The sequence below is a fragment of the Mus caroli genome, unplaced genomic scaffold (genome assembly GCF_978045245.1).
Source record: "Mus caroli unplaced genomic scaffold, Mus_caroli_1 scaffold_18, whole genome shotgun sequence".
NCBI lineage: Eukaryota > Metazoa > Chordata > Mammalia > Rodentia > Muridae > Mus > Mus caroli.
The window spans coordinates 46907575-46924716 of NW_028227273.1; the positions used below are offsets into that span (position 1 = coordinate 46907575).

Genomic DNA, 17142 nt, shown 5'->3' on the forward strand with positions numbered 1-17142 from the left:
AATGTATCTTGCAGACAGGTCACTGTCACAGGTTCCATAGATGCTAAGAGCTACATTTCTCCTCTGATAACATGCAGAGTGCATTCTAGTGCCTTAATGCACTAGAGGTAGGGGTGAACTCCCGCTTAGGCACCAGCTCCACTTCTCCATGGCTGATGGCAATAGGGCCTTGGCGTCAGGATGTGGGAAGTTACCACCAGCCCTGTCAATACCTGTGATGTTTGGGGGTTTCTATGGGAGCCCTTTGACCAATGACTCAACAAGATGCAACCCGTTTCCTAGCACTGCGAGTTTTTACTTGGCAACGTAAGTTTGTGCTACGGGGGCATTGTTTCCCCTGTTATTTGGTATATTACTTTAGGTTCCTTTTTTATATTTATATATTTTAGGACATTTCTACAATAGAACACTTCTCTATGGTTTCTCAAATGGCCTTTAGTGTTAGTTGTCGCTCCCTGTATCCCCTCCTTCACCTTCTCCTCCACCCCCCTCCCCACACATCCTCCTTTTCCCATTCTCTCTTTGTCCTTCTATAACCATACGCTGTGTCCCCTGCCTTGGGAGAGTCTCCCTTCCCTCTATCCCACCCGTTACTGGGTACCTCACCTCTGTGGTTTCTCAGATTATAGCACACACGGGCTTTAAAGCTAGCATCCACATGTAAGAGAAAGCATACCAGATGTGTCTTTTTGGGTCTGTATTACCTAACTCGGGATGATAATGATGATGGTGATGATGATGATGATGATGGGGTGTGTGTGCGTGTGTGTGTCCCCAATCATTTATCTGTGAATTTTATTTTTCTTAATACCTGTCTGATCTATTGGTGGTGGTGGTAGTGGTGATGTAGCTTTGACAGCCCTGGAATTTGCTAGGTAGCCCAGGCTGGCCTCAAATTCATAGAGAACCAATTGCCCCTTCATCCCAAGCACTGGAGTGAAAGAGGAAGGTAACCACACCCATTTTAGCACCCCTGTATTTGAAGTGGATGCTTGTGACTCGAACTCGGGTCCTCATGCTTGCCCAGCAAACATTTTACTAACTGAGCTGTCTCCCTACCACTACCTCTTTCATTGAGATAGAGTCTCTTACAGCCAAAGTTGGCCTTGAACTATCTGAGTCGCCGAGGGTGACCTTGAACTTCTCATCCTCCTGTCCTTTGCCCCTTATGATCTGGGATGACAGGCATGTACCACCACACTGGGTCTATAGGTACTGAGGGCCCTGAGGACCAAACTCAGAACTTAGTGGATGCAAGGCAAGGATGCTGATAAGCTACACCCCGGCCTGGAGTTGTAGTTTTCAAAGACAGAAGTGTCAATCTGCTCACCAGGACTTCCCTATAGCCAGAGCCTGCCAACTGGTTAACACATTTATTTCCTTTTGGAGGCTGTGACATATAGACCCTTCCAGGGAACAAATGGTGGCTCTGAGCCCCTCAGCCAGAACTTAAGAACAGGACTAACTACAGTGTCATTTCATGCCATCACCGACCTGCCTGTGCCTCAGTCTTCCTACTGACAAACAGAGAATACCACGTGGTATTGACGCAGACGTCCAAACGAGAGAGAAAGAGAGAGAGAGAGAGAGAGAGAGAGAGAGAGAGAGAGAGAGAGAGATATGAAGGGGCAGACGTCCAAACGAGAGAGAGAGAGAGAGAGAGAGAGAGAGAGAGAGAGAGAGAGAGAGGAGAAGACACTGAATGCTCGGCTTGGCTTCGTACCAGGCGTCATTTCTTTGTCTGAAGTGGTGGGGATGATGAGGCAAAAGGATCTTCCTGTGTCTGCCCCTCCCCCTTTTCTTTCATCCCTCCCTCCGTCCTGGAAGTTTTTACCTCTCCGTATCGCCACAAAAGTTTTCTCTCAGAGGACATGCTCCGGTCTGAGACCTTCTAAACACAAACAGAGAGGGTCCTCTTCCTGCCTCCCTCAGGAGCTCCTTGCCGCCTCTTCTATTTCCTTTCTCCGCCAACTGCCTTGAAAGAGCTCTCTGTGCCCCGTCCACTTCCCATCCCTCGCTCTGTCCCAACAGCCCCCTCCGCTGTGCAGGCTGCCCTCCTCCAGGCCCCCAGAGACATGGTAGCACCAACAAATGCTCCCCTAGTGCATCCATGCACTTGCAGGACCTCTTTTGCTTGCTCTTTTTCTTTCTTTTTTTTTTAGCCTACAGCACCCGGTATTCTTAGGCGGTCTCCCATCCAAGTACTAACCAGGCCCGACCCTGCTTAGCTTCCGAGATCAGATGAGATCGGGGGCATTCAGGGTGGTATGGCTGTAGACAGCTATTTTTCTTTTTTTCTTTTAATATCTTTGATTTTCTTTGGGGGGGAGGGGGTGGTGATGCCGAGGGTGGACCAGGGGATACGGGGCAACTGTTCTACCCCGGGATCTTGAGAGGTTTGCATGATCTAACAGATGGTTATTTTTTGGTAACAGTTTATTAAAATGTAACTCACATACCACGTAATTCAATCCGTCTAAATCGCTCAAATGTATAATTCAAAGAATTGCAATATAGAGTTGGGCAGCCAACACCACCATCAATTAATACTATAATTTAGTTGGCTTTTAAAAGATTTATTTTATTTTGAAGTGTATGCTTGTGCATGCATATGGACAACTGCTGACATCGTCTCTGCGGTGAAGCTTGCCTGTTCCAGGCCAACACACCGCTTCTGTAAAGCCCGCTGAGATTCTCGTGGTTTAGCGTCCAGTCACATAATCACGACATGCTTCCTGAAGGCCACCCTCTGCTCCAGGCCACCCTCATATCTATCTATTAGTCTCTTATCCACCCTCCGGAACCAAGGGTGAGGGCCAGGGCTCTATAGCTGATGGCTTGGATAAGAAAGTTCCCTATGGGTCCTGAGTTCAATTCCCAGCATCCACATGGTGCCTCATAGCTATCTATAGTGAGATCTGGCGCCCTCTTCTGGCCTCCAGGCATACATGCAGGCAGAGCACTGTATACACAATAAATAAATCTTTAGAAAAAGAAAAGAATGCTCCCTACAGGGGCAGACATTTGAATACTTGGTCCTCAGTTAACGACGCTGTTCGGTGAGGGTGTGTGTGTGTGTGGGGGGTGTTAGAAAGTCTTACTTTCCTTGGCGGTTGACATAACAGTTCAGAGTCCCTCTCCCTCTCCCCCTTCCCTCCCCTTCTCTCTATCTCTCTAATCTCGTGGTAAAGATGTGATCTCTTGGCTAGCTCTCCACTCCTCCTCCATGCCTTCCGTGTGCTGTCACACACACCCCTGCCAGGATAGACACATCTCTCTGGAACCATAAGCCAAATGAGCTCCTTTTTTCTGAAATTCCCTTGGCTGTGGTGGGGTGTACCTTTGCTTGTCTTTTTGTGGGTTTTTTGTTTGTTTATTTGTTTATTTGTTTGTTTGTTTGTTTTGTTTTGTTTTGTTTTGTTTTATGCCCGTGAATACTACCTGCATGTAGGTGTATGTACCATGTGTGTGCCTGGTGCTCTAGGGGGCCAGAAGATGATGTTGTGTCTCCGGCAACTGGAGTTACAGATGGCTGTGAGCCGACATGTGGGTGCTGGGGACTGAACCTGACTCTTCAAGCAAGAGTGGTCTGTGCTCTTAAACCCTGAGCCATCTCTCTGCCCCATGGCCATGAAACTTTATCTCAGCAATAAAATAATAATAATAATAATAATAATAATAATAATAAAAGCAACGAATACAGCAAACATTGCATGAATGAATGAACAAAGGGATGAATGCGCGTGTGCCTGCAAGACACTCTGCAGATCTGCAAGGACCGTAGTGGGCGATACATCAGCTACTTCTCTTGTTGACTATAGTTTGAAGGTATACTCAGTGAATCCATCTTGGAAGTGAAGGCATGGTGGCGTCCAACTAGCCCCCAGCCGTTGTGGCTGGTGGACCAGGCTTGCTCACTCACATCCCTGTGAACCAGGATGCGGAGATGCATCACAAAGCAGGGTCAGGCTATGAACCTTCAAGCCCACGCAGCAGAGATTCACTTTCCTGCAGCAAGGGCTCACCTCCCAACATGCCCACAACCTCCCCAAATGTCGGTACCAGTTGGGGACTAAGTTGTAGGGTGTTTCACACCCAGGCCTTCACAGGGAGTATGGACTGGAGACAGAATGGCAAACATACCTCCGTCAATTAAGTCTCTGGACTTCAAAGGACCTTGGCAGCCTGAAGAACCTCAACTGACTCATTCCAAGCCAATGATCAACACAGCCTGCTCTTCCAAGTCCTGAGACTGCAGACACACACCACCATGGCTGGGTTTCGCTGTATAATAGCCTTGGCTATTAAATAATAAAACAGTATTCTTATGATTACCCCATGTGTGCAATGTCCATGTGATGCCCACATGGCCCAGCGCCCTCGTGGAGATCCTGGAGCAATGTGACACACTTGGTTCTCTCTCTCCACCTCTGCTTACCAAGCCACCTCGATGACCCTTGTTTTGTTTGCTTGCTTGTTTGTTTTGCCTCAACATATGGCCCTAACTGTCCTGAAACTCACTACGTATTATTGTCCTTGAACTAACAGATGTCTCTGCCTCGTCATTGGTGGGATTTTTCTCACTCTGTAGCTCGGGCTGGCCGGGCACAGAAGGTTTATTATTACTATGATTGTTATTATTGTTGCTATTATTATTTTACTCTGAGGGGGGTCGAGACAGGGGTTCTCTGTATAATAGCCCTAGCCAGGAACTCACTTTGTAGACCAGGCTAGCCTTGAACTCAAAAATCTGCCTGCCTCCGCCTCCCAAGTTCTGGGATTAAAAGTGCGTGCCACTTGGGGGCTGGTGAGATGGCTCAGTGGGTAAGAGCACTGACTGCTCTTCCGAAGGTCCTGAGTTCAAATCCCAGCAACCACAAGGTGGCTCACAACCATCCGTAAGGAGATCTGGCGCCCTCTTCTGCAGTGTCTGAAGACAGCTACAGTGTACTTATAATAAATAAATAAATCTTAAAAAAAAAAAAAGTGCGTGCCACCACCCGCCTGGCCTTATTTTACATTTATTTATTTTTTTTTTAAACTGCAACTTTTTTTTTTTAAAGATTTATTTATTGATTATATGTAAGTACACTGTAGCTGTCTTCAGACACTCCAGAAGAGGGCATCAGATCTCGTTACAGATGGTTGTGAGCCACCATGTGGTTGCTGGGATTTGAACTCGGGACCTTCGGAAGAGCAGTCGGGTGCTCTTACCCACTGAGCCATCTCACCAGCCCTTATTTTACATTTATTAAGGGGAGGGCACGCACAAGGGGAAATCTGAAGACTACTTGTAGGAGTCTGAGTCCCAGGAACTGAGCTCAGGTCGTCAGGCTTGGCCGCAAGCCTCTTTACCCACAGAGCCATCTCACCGGAGCCTGGAACATATAATCCTCTTGCCTCGGGCTCCTGAGTGATGGAAATATAGGTATACAGCACCACACCCAACACAATGTTGTCTTGGTGATTGTTGTTAAAAGGACTGAACTTGCAGGTCCAGGGGGCAGCTCCTGCGAAGGCCGTGAGCAGTAATTTTTGCCCAGTGACTCTGTTTCCCACAACCAGCCGCGCTTGCCAGCACACGCGTTCATTCATAGCTGCTGCAATTATCATGACGTCAGAAGCATTAAGCCCTGTGAACTTTTAATATTAACGTCAGAGGTCCAACTCAGGGCTGGCAGGGCTAAGCTGAAGGTGTTGTCGGGGCTGTGTCTCTCTGGCGTGTATCCAGGAGGGAAGACTGAGTACCCATGTTTTGTCTCTCTGACCTTTGGTTACCCTGCCTCTCTGGTCTCAGCCAAACTCTGAGGATCGTGTGATGCTTTGGTCAACAGAGGAGGACGTCATCCCATTTCAAGGTCTGTATCCTCCTGTTTCTCCAGAGTCATTCCGCCATGCAAGGCAGTGTATTCGTGTATTCCTGTGATGTCTTTAAAGAACATTGTTCTGCCTGTCACGGAGCTGGGTGTGTCACCTCACATTTGAGCTGTTCATGGTTTGGGGTTTTTTTTGTGGGGGAGGGGGGTTGTTTGTTTGTTTTTCTGTTTTTTTTTTTTTCCTTTTCTCTTGCTCTGTTTTTGTATTTCAAACATTTACACTTTATGTGTTTGTGTGCGGGTTCACATCTGTCATGGTTGTCAGAGGACAAAGAGAAGGAGCAGGCCCATTCCTTCGACCACTGTGTGCTGTCTACTTTTATGCCAACTTGACACAAGCTATGGTCATCTGATATGGTCATCTGAGGGGGGGACCCTCAGTTGAGAAAATGTATCCAGAAGATCTGGCTGTAGTCAAGCCCATAGGTCATTTTCTTAATTAGTGATTGATGGGGTAGGTCCCAGCTCATTGTGGGTGGTGCCATCCCTGGGCTGGTGGTTCTATAAGAAAGCAGGCTGAGCAAGCCATGAGGGGCAAGCCAGTAAGCAGCATCCCTCCCTGGCCTCTGCAACAGCTCCTGCCTCCAGGTTCCTGCCCTGACTGAGTTTCTGCCCTCGTTGCTTTGGATGATGAACGGTCATATGGGACAGCGAGTGAAATCAACCCTTCCCTTCCCCGTTTGCTTTGGTCATAGTGTTTCGTCACAGCAACAGTATCCCTGACTAGGACGGCAGTTCACAGCCATTCCTAATGTTGGTTCCAGGGGATCTGATGCCCTCTATGGACATTGGTCATGAACATGGTGCACAGACATATATGCATACAAAACATTCATATGTAAAAAATAAAAATAACTGGGGGGATGGAAGAAAAGAGGGAGGGAGAGAGAGAGAGAGAGAGAGAGAGAGAGAGAGAGAGAGAGAGAGAGAGAGCTTGAGCTTTGACAGTTAAATATAAGATGTCTTAGACAGGATCCTGTCTCTGGGAAAAGATATTACATCAAAACTGAGGAGACCTGAATTAACTGGGACCCCAGTTACTATTGACCGGTCAGTGTTGGTTTATCCTTTATCATGATTGTCAGCGGGAGGATCGGCCAGAGTGTGTGCATGAGATCTCTGTGCCTCTTCTTCTTTCTTCTTTTTTTCCTTTTTCCTCTCCCAGGACCTTGCTGATGTTTCGTAAGCAAGTGTTCTACCACTGAGCTAAGTCTCCTCACACCTTGTACTTTTTTGCTGTCATTTTTTCAAATTAAAATCTCTTATTAATGTGTTTACTGCAGGAGTGTATACGTGTGTGGAAGTCAGAGGACCACGGCCATCGAAGGAGTCCTGAGGATTAAACCCAAATATCAGGCTCAATGTTCGCTGCCCACTGAACCATCCCACTCCTTCATAAAACCAAGCCTGTGTAGCCAAGGATGGCCCAAGCCTCACTGCAAATTCTTTATGTAGCTAAAGATGACTCTGAACTTCTGATCCTTCTGCCTTTACCTCCCCAGTACTAGGATTGCACACACCACCACATCCTGGTTTAGGCATAGCCTTGGCTGTCCTAGACTCACTTTGTAGACCAGGCTGGCCTCAAACTCAAAGATCCACCTGCCTCTGCTTCCCAAGTGCTGGGATTAAAGGCATGTGCCACCATGCTCCAGTTAGAAGGTCTATCTTTTTAAGACAAGGTCTCACTCTGCATATCCCTCTGTAATTCAAGTTGACCTGGCACTCACTATGGAGACCAAGCTGGCCTCAGTCTTGTGATTTGCCCAGTTCTGCCTCCTGAGTGCTAGCATCACAAGCGTGGACCACCAAGTCTAACCTCAATTTTTCTGTAAGTATACATGAACTTGGCCATGGGGCTAGAGAAATGGTTCTGCAATTAAGAACACATACTGCTCTTGCAGAGTACCTGAGTTTGGTTCCTAGCACTCACCTTGGGCGGCTCACAACCTCCTGTAACTCCAGCTCCAGAGGTCCAGCGCCCTCTTCTGGCCCCCAAGGGAACTGCACTCACGTGTACATACCCACACCCAGACACACAGAAAGCACATCATTTAAAATGGAGAGAGAGAAGAAAAAACAAACAAACAAACAAAAAAAAACTGTAAAAATAAATAAATAAATGTGGTCTAAAACCAAAATATTTTATAAAGAGAAATAATTAAAAGTTTAATCACATCCTGCTACAGTGGTGATTAGAACCTCACTTTGTAGGTAAGGGAAGAAAATCATGAAGAGATGGCTTCTCCCATGAAGGCCTTGAGTGGGACCTGGATACAAAGTCAGTTTTTTTGCTCCCTAGGGCCTTGTTCTGTTCATGCTCCCTCCCTTGGCCCAGAAGTTCTCCGGAGTGAGGCTTTTTTTTTTCCCCCAGCCTAGCGTCAGGATCTTACACTATGAGGTCTGAATTTCTCTGACACTCACTCCTGGACACCAAACATCTCCCATACACTCATGTCCTGTGTTCTGGGATCAGGACTCCCCAACCGAGAGAGTTTTAGTCACCGCTTCCCCTGAGACATTTGTCCATGTCTGGGGACATTCAGCTCTGTCCTTCTTCCCAGCTTGGGGACATTTTTATTTCCATGATTAGAGGGTTTCTGGGTAAATGTTCCTGGCATTGCTGAGCAGAGGTCCTGCCTGTGGCTGGGCACCCTCCAGTTCACTGTATAGCTCCCCAGCTAAGAATTATCCCTCCCTCATAAGTCAGTAACGCTGCTAAGGCTGAGAAATGTGTCTGGGGACTTCCCTAGGATTGGCAACTTCCTAGTGTACTAGGAAAGAGGACATCCTGCAGGTCTGCTGAGAGACACCCCCCCCCCAGCAGAAGTCAAAAAGCCTAGTAACTAAGAAAGGATGGGGCCAGGTCCTACTCTGATAAACCCCAAGACAAGCCTAGTTTCTAATCCTCTCTCCCATTTTCTTCTCGAGGACAGTTGTGTGTGCCTAACCACAATTAAGAATTTTGAGTTTGGGGAATATGGTCAGGACAGGACAGCAGCAACTCTGTGCCCGAAAACCCCACCCTGGGGAATAAGGTTTCTCTGTCCCAGACCTCAGTCACAAACTCCTTGACCTCCCTTGTGGTCCTCTTGGCAAAGGCGCAGGATGCCCTATTTCCTGGCGCAGGAGGAAGTCGCAGGCCTTGAAGGGGTCATGTGTGAGTCAGCCGTTCTTGGCCTCGGATCCCAAAACTCACAGAAACCAGGAAGATCATGGCTGGGAGCCACGGCACCAGCTGGGGAGGCGTGGCAGGGAGCAGGCAGTGCTGAGTCAGCTTTCCTTGGGCTGGTCAACCGGGCAAGTCACGGCAGCTGTATTGATTGGGGTAAGTCCAGGTTCTCTGGACTCTGGCATCTCTGGATATAAAAGGTGGAGAACACTGGCTCTCTCTGTTGGAGAGACGACAGAGCTGTCAGAGAGCATCTCTAGTGGGTAGTGACTCAGGCCTGGGCGTAGCTGTGGGAGAAAGTGGAGCGGGTGAGATGGCACCTTGTCTCCCAGAATGCCGTGCTTTGCACTCATCAACCATGAGTCTATTCTAGCGAGGCGCTGGGAAGCAGTCAGGTTCAAATAGGAAAGAGAGACTGGGGAAGGGGGTGTTTAGCTTTGCCCAAGAGCACTCAGTTTCATCCCTCCCCTTCTGTATTTTATGTGGCACTCAAAAGCCAACAAACTGTGTTCCCAATACTCTGATCCCCATGGGAGGAGCTTATGAGGGATGGGAAGGCCCGAGGGTGGCAGGGTGGCGGGGTGGCATGGGGTGGCTGGGGTGGGGTGGCTGGGGTGGCGTGGGGGGCATCCTTCTCTGGGGTGACTTAGATGCTGGGCAGTGGCAGCCTCATGAAGGAGGAGGGCAGCAGCACCGGGGCAAGTGTGGCAATCCCTGGGGACAGCCACCCAGATCCTGTATTTGACTGTCTACCCAGCCAGCATGTCCCTGTGCTCCGGCCTAGGGTGGCCAGCAGCTGCCTACCGCTGGCACGGCATCCATTTGCCCTCTGGGACAGCTGCGAACCAGCTCCTCCTGGCTTGGCACAGCCTTCCCCTTGAAGGTTCAGTTTTCTTGATGATTGAGACAGAGAACATCACATGATAAAAGTGAAAAATCTATTGCTTCTTATTATAGAAAGATCCAAAGCAGGACGAATCCCCAAACTCATGATCATCTTCCTATTAGTGGAAGGCTGGCTGCACACATCAGCCTGACTGCTTCAGGGTAAACCAACAGGTGACCCCGGACAGGAGTCTAGAGATACATAGGGCTACACCCAGTCTCTACTCCCTTGGCACCAGAAGTCCAGTCTTGTTCTCTCTATTAGGGGGTGCTTTCTTCTCATTGCCAAAACCACCAACTCCTATATTGTACTTTGTCACCTTTTATCATTAATGTAAAATAACCAGCTGAGAAGGGACAGGGCCACAGAGGTAATGTCCCCAGCCCCTAATGTCTTCCGATGGGGCTTTGTCGAGATCAAGAATCTCCCAAGATTGTATTGGCAACTCTGTTTGCTCTCGGAATACGTTATTGGAGAGGGAGCCTAAAGCTATCATCAGATTATCAAAAGAATACAGGGCCTAGAAAAGTAATAACCAGGAGGTTAGGCAAGACTGTCTGTAGAATATTCATTCCTTTGGGCAGAGCAACACATGCACGGTTGTCTTGGTGGTTACCTGGCGGGGGCAACCTCGTGACGTGACAGTGAGGTGGTGGCTTTTCCAGGGCGGGGCTCATCCAGTGCACTCGGCTTGGGCTGACCCCAGTGTTTTCCCCAATGTGGGAAACTTGACCATGTAATTTGTGGCAATGAGGGACTGTGTTTGTGCTCGCCCCTGAATTGGGATGAGGTGGGGGATACACCATTATTTCTGCCACCGTGGGATTCAGGAAGATCTACTGAATTTGCTTGTATTTTTATGCTACATTATCTATCCCATGACGATGACGAGTGTGGATTCCAGCTTGTCCAGAGGAATAAATAATCTGAAGGATGAGTCAGAGTGATGAGTCCACAAGTCAAGGAACTCAAGACTGATGGGCAGGGTCTATCTATCCATCTATCTATCTACCTACCTATCTATCTATCTATCTATCTATCTACTAATACAGGGAGATACTGCTTAATATTTAAAGAGTTTCCATGTGGTATGATGAAAAACCTTATAAACAGGCTGTTACACAATATCATGGGTATAATTATTCCAATTTTATGTATATGAGTGCACTGTCCCTGTCTTCAGACACACCAGAAGAGGGCATCAGATCCCGCTACAGATGGTTATGAGTCACCATGTGGTTGCTGGGAATTGAACTCAGGATCTCTGGAAGAGCAGCCAGTGCTCTTAACCACTGAGCCATCTCTCCAGAGACATTTCAGATTTTTTTTTTACTACAATTTAAAGCAATAATGTAATGTAACAAACCCTGCTGAATTATGTATGTACTTCACTGGGTACTGTTGAATGTTGAAATAAGGGCTGGAGAGATGGCTGAGTGGTTAAGATCACTGAATGCTCTCCCGAAGGCTGTGAATTCAAATCCTGGCAACCACATGGTGACTGTAATGAGATCGGATGCCCTCTTCTGGTGTGTCTGAAAATAATAAATAAATCTTAAAAAAAAAAAAAAAAAAGAATATGTATGTGGGGGAACAAATTTCCCAGTGACTGTTTAGGTCCTAAACCATAAAAGGCACGGTCCATGGAAGAAATAATTGATAAATCCGATTTCATTAAAATAACAGAAAAAAATGTCACAGCTGCTAAAAGACTGACTCAACAGATGAAGAGGGCTTGCTGTACAAACCGAGGGCCTGAGTTCAAACCCTCAGTGACCACATAAGAAGCTGGGCCCAGCTGTACTGCCTGTACTCCAGTGCTGTGGGGTAGAGAAAGGAGGACTACTGGGGTCTGCAGCTGCCAGCCTATTGCGACATGTTCAGTGAGGGTGACAGGGCAGAATACTGATGTCCTCTGTCGGCCTCGCACACATGGGTGCACACACATACACACACACACACACACACACACAGAAGTTTTTAATTATATGAAGAACTATCAAAACACGTTACATTATTATTTATTTTTGTTATTTTCATAAAATAGTGAACCACTAGGAATGAAACTCAGACGTCTCACCAAGGAAGATATATAAAGATATATCATATACCAAAGAAGATATATAAATATAAGATATATACGATAAAAATGTTTAAAAGCTATTTTTATTTATTTATATTTTTTACATCCTGACCAGTATTTTCACTCCCTCCTCTCTTCCTAGTCTTTTCCTTCTCCCCCCTCTTCTACCTCTTCCCCCTCTCCTGCCTCTCCCCCCTCTCCTGCCTCTCCCCCCATATCCACTCCTCCTTCCTCTCTTCAGAAAAGGTCAGGCCTTCCATGGCTATTAACCAGCCATGACATATCAAGTTACCGTAGGACTAGGCACCTCCTCTCTTATTAATGCCAGTAGGACAAGGGTTGGAAAGGCAAGCAACAGAGTCAGAGGCAGCCCCTGCTCCCACCATTAGGCATCCCCCAAGAACACCAAGCTACATGACTGTAACACATGTGCAGAGGGCCTAGGTCAGTCCCATGCAGTCCCTCCCTATGAAAAAGTGATTTGGCATCATGTATTATTAGAAAAAATATATACAGCTGGGTGTGGTGGAGCATGCCTTTAATCCCAGCACTCAGGAGGCAGAGGCAGGCGGATTTCTGAGTTCAAGGCCAGCCTGATCTACAAAGTGAATTCCAGGACAGCCAGTGCTATGCAGAGAAACCCTGTCTCGAAAAGCCACACACACACACACACACACAAAAAAAAAAAGCCAGGACTGGAATTATAGCTGTGCACCCTCATGTATTATTAGAAAAACACAGACTTAGCTGTGCACCCTCACAAACAGCTTGTTCATGTGCTGGGGCCTCACAGTCAAGGGCTCTGTGAGAGCTCACACCACGTCTCATGCTGACTCCTTCTAACACAGGGTCTCACTGTATATCCACATCTGGGAGTTCTACAGCCCAGATCTGGATGATATCCAGCATCAAGGAAGGGTTGGTTTTGGGGAGATTGTGCTTTTGGTGGTATTTATTTATTTAATTATTTATTATCTAGTTATTTAATATGTGTATGTGCCTGTACACAAAAGTGTGAACACACTGGGGAGGGCACACACGCCACGGTGCACACATGGAGGAGGTCAGAGGACTGCAGAGCAGATTCTCTCTGTCCACTTCGACACAGGCAAACTCAGACTGCCAGGCTGGCAGAGCAGGCGCCTTTACCTGCTCCTCCAGCTCACCTGCCCAATACTCATTGCTCTTTTGAGCCAGGGTCTCATGTAGCCCAGGCTGGTCTGGAAATTGCTAGGTAGCTTAGGCTGACCTTGAACTCCTGACCCCTCTAATTCTTCCTCCCAGTGGAGAGATTACAGACACTCAAGACCATGCTCAGTTTGCTTTGGCTTTTGACATATAGTCTCCCTATGTAGTCCAGGCTGGTCTGGAAGTGTAGCCCAGGCTAACCTGGATCTCACCATCCTCCTGCCTTGGCATCTGAATGCTGGGATTACAAGCAGACTCCTGTAGTATGCCTAGTTAGAGCTGGAGTGTAACTCTTAATTCCTGTAGAGCAGGCTCCCCTTACTACACACAACATCCCACTCCTTCCAGACGTTGTGGTACATGCCTGTAGTCCCAGCTAAATGAGAGCCAAGGCAGGAATGATCAGCTGAACTGAGAAGTTGGAGGTCAGTCTAGGCACACACACTCCACTTTACATGACCCTTATCTGGGAGGATCTTAGCTCACAGAGACCGTGTCCTATCTTTGGTTTCTAGGGCACCGAGACTACAGCTGTGGTCCAGCTGCAGCGTACAGCCCAGCTGGCTGGCCCCTGTCCAAGATAGGAAGTGGGGAAGACTGGCACATGTTGCTGGGCACAAGGGGTGTGCAGCACTGCAGTGGCCTGACTTTGTGTGAGTCCACTGAGAAAGACTGGAGGGGAAGGGCTTGTTCTGCTCAGGAGGGCCTTGGGGCTGCAGAGCCTGTGCAGTGGCTTCTTGTCATCTTGGTTATTTAGAGGGCTCTGGAAGGGAGATAGCAGAACACGGGACTAGGAGTCTCTGTTCCCATGTGACTTGTATGAAGCCCCTTCTCTTCTTGGTGAGCTTTCACTGCACCGTAGCAGAGGAAATACAGAGTGGAAAGGGGACTCTTCTAGAGGACCCGAGTTCAGATCCCAGCACCCACATCCTGCAGATCACAGCTGCTTGAAACTGCAGCTCCAGGGGGGCTCCAGTCTACAGCCTCCCTATGGTGGTTTGAATATGCTTGGCCCATGGGAAGTGCTACTGTTAGGAGGGGTGGCCTCGTTGGAGGAAGTATGGGGGTGGGCTTTCAGGTCCTGTGCTTAAGTTCCACCCAGTTTGGAAGACAGAGTCTCTCCTGGCTGCCTTCAGATCAAGTTATAAAACTCTCAGCTCCTTCTTCAGCACCGTGCCTGCCCAGATGCTGCCATGTTCCCACCATGATGATAATGGACTGAACCTCTCTGAACCTGTAAGCCAGCCCCAATTAAAGTTGTCCTTTATCAGAGTTGCCTTGGTCATGGTGTCTCTTCACAGCAATGAAATCCTAACTAAGACACTCCCCAAGAATGTGCCCGTGTGTGTGTGTGTGTGTGTGTGTGTGTGTGTGTGTGTGTACTCATGCACATAGACAAATACACATACTTGTAATTAAAAACAACAAAAAGGAATCTTTTTTTAAAAAAAAGAAATATTGCTATATTTCTTTCTAGAAATACAGGCTGGGCAGATGGTAGCAGTTAATGTGTGAGAATGGGAGTTTGGCTCCCATGTAAATGCTGGTTGGGGCACAGAGGCCTGCCCTGGGCTTCAGTCTCAGAAGGAAGAGTCCAGGGAGCCCTGGCACAAGCTGGCTAGCAAGACTAGCCATATCTGCGAGCCGTAGGTATGATGGAGAAGAGATCTTTGCTCAATGAGTAGCATGAAAGAGGAAAGCCTGCATCAATCTTAGGTCTCAGCAACCATGGGATGCACAACAATACATGTCTATGCACCCACACATATGTATTCATACCATGTACAAGCATGAAAAAAATATAAGAAAAACCAGGCAGGTGCCAAAAGTCCTTAATCCCAGCACTTGGGAGGCAGAGGCAGATGGATTTCTGTGAGTTGAAGGCCAGCCTGGTCTACATAGGAAAAAGGAGTTGCCCAGATGTTGGGGAACATGTCCAGGCATGGTGCCAGGTCCTGAGGCTGAATTTTCCTCTGTACTTAACAGTTGGTTTCAAGAAAGCTGGGTGGTGGTGACACACACCTTTAATCCTAGCACTGGGATAGCAGAGACAGGGGGATGGCAGTGAGTTTTAAGCTAGCCTAGTCTACAGAGTGAGTTCCAGGATAGCCAGAGCTACACAGAGAAGCACTGTCTTGGAAAATAAAAGGGGGGAGAGAGGGAGGGAGGGAGGGAGGGAGGGAGGGAGGGAGGGAGGGAGGAAGGAAGGCAGGAAGGAAGGAAGGGGCTGTGTCTGGGTAGCAACGCCACATGAAGTGTATCTTAGGCAGCCTGGCCAAGTCCCTTAGGAGGAGACAGTACCAGGGCAAGACTAGGTGGACAGTTTGGCTCAGGTGCAGACATCAAAAGGGCATTCAACCCTGTTTATCTCACTTCAGTCAGAATGGCTGTCATCAAGGGGCTCGGGGGAAGCCACTAATGCAGGCTAGGTGCCCTTATTCACTGCCAGTGGGAATGTGTAGCTGCACCAGATAGAAGGCCACGTGGAGGCTCCTCAACACACTGAACGCAAGCTTCTGATGGCATCTAACCCCAGCTATACCCTTCCTGGAATGCACCTGAAGGACCACAGAGGCACTCGCTCTCCGTGTTTACTGCTGTGCTGGTCATAGAGGAAGCAACCACCCTTGATGCTCGTCCGACAGATAAATGGATTTCGAAAATGTGGCTCACACATACGGCTCACACATACCGTAGGATTCTATGCAGCCCTGGAGGAACATGGAACTGTGACGTTTGCGGGGGGGGGGGGTTGGCTGAAACTGGAAACTACGTTAAGCAGAACAAGGCAGGCTCAGAAAGACAAACACTGCACATCTTCTCTCCGCAGTGGAGCCTTGATTTAAGATGACGCATTTGGGTACAGCTGTGTATGTGTATGTATCTACAGATATGCATATGCATGTGATGAAACTCCAGGAAAGGGGAGAAAAAAAGATGTGAAGGGAGCTAGAGAAGAAAAGCAAGGGTCTCAGAATAAATGTAATAAAGAGGCAACCAGCTAAAGGGGGCAAAGGAGATGGCAGCGGGGGAGGGGAACGAGTCGGAAGAATGACATATGATGAAACTCATTATTTTATATGATACTCTAAGAATTAACAGTACTAGCAATAGTGGGGCCTAGGGATATACACCTCCTAGCCCTTGGGAGGCAAAGCAAGTGTTTGAGGCTAGCCTGATCTACATAGTGTGTTCCAGGCCAGCCATGGCAACATTGTGAGACCCTGTCTCAAAAATAATATAATGATAAGAAACAACTTGATGAAGCAAGGCATAGTGGTGTTCACCTGCAATCCCAGCATCTAGGGTGCTGTGGCCAGAGGGTCAGGAGGCTCAGGCCAGCTCGTTGACACAACAAGATTCTGTGTCACCTTGATCCCTCCTTACCAAAATGCTTTTTTTTTTTCTTTTTCAAATACTAGGTACCATACCAAAAAGCTCATGGTGGGGAGATGGCTCAGTGGGAAGAGTGCTGGCCCAGCATACAGGAAACCTCATCTCTAGAACCCCTCAAAGCGGACGTGGTGCCCAGTAATCAGAGCGCTTGGGAAGTAGGAGTAGCAGGTCATCACAGAGAACTTTGTGGCCACACTGGACTGCATGCTGTCCCAACAACAGGAAGTTCCCGCACCACAAGTACCCTTGTGATACTTGGTACAGTAGCATAATACTAATTAGTAACAGCCCTCAAATGCTGTTGTCTAGTTCTTCTGATTGCTGTGTCCTCAAAGGGGGCACATCTGTGTGACTAGCGTGCATGAGGTAAAGGTGTTTCTGCACACAGATGTAAAGGTAGACTTCTGACGGGGTGGGGGTGGGGCGCTTTGACATCCTCCTGGACCACCTAGAAACAAAGAGGCTCGAGGATTGCGTTAGTCCCAGAAAAAAGAAAAAACAAAAAACAAAACAACAACAACAAAAAAAAAACAGAAAAACT

The 17142-nt window shown here is 47.9% G+C and overlaps 2 non-coding genes across 2 annotated transcripts; one reads left to right on the forward strand and one right to left on the reverse strand.

Moving 5' to 3' along the window:
* Window positions 1-2160: 2160 nt before the first annotated feature.
* LOC115029763 (5S ribosomal RNA) lies at window positions 2161-2279 on the reverse strand. The gene has a single exon (XR_003835329.1). It is a non-coding gene; the product is annotated as a 5S ribosomal RNA (ribosomal RNA).
* An 8263-nt stretch (window positions 2280-10542) lies between these two features.
* Window positions 10543-10712, forward strand: LOC115029791 (U1 spliceosomal RNA). The gene has a single exon (XR_003835355.1). It is a non-coding gene; the product is annotated as a U1 spliceosomal RNA (small nuclear RNA).
* Window positions 10713-17142: the final 6430 nt, after the last annotated feature.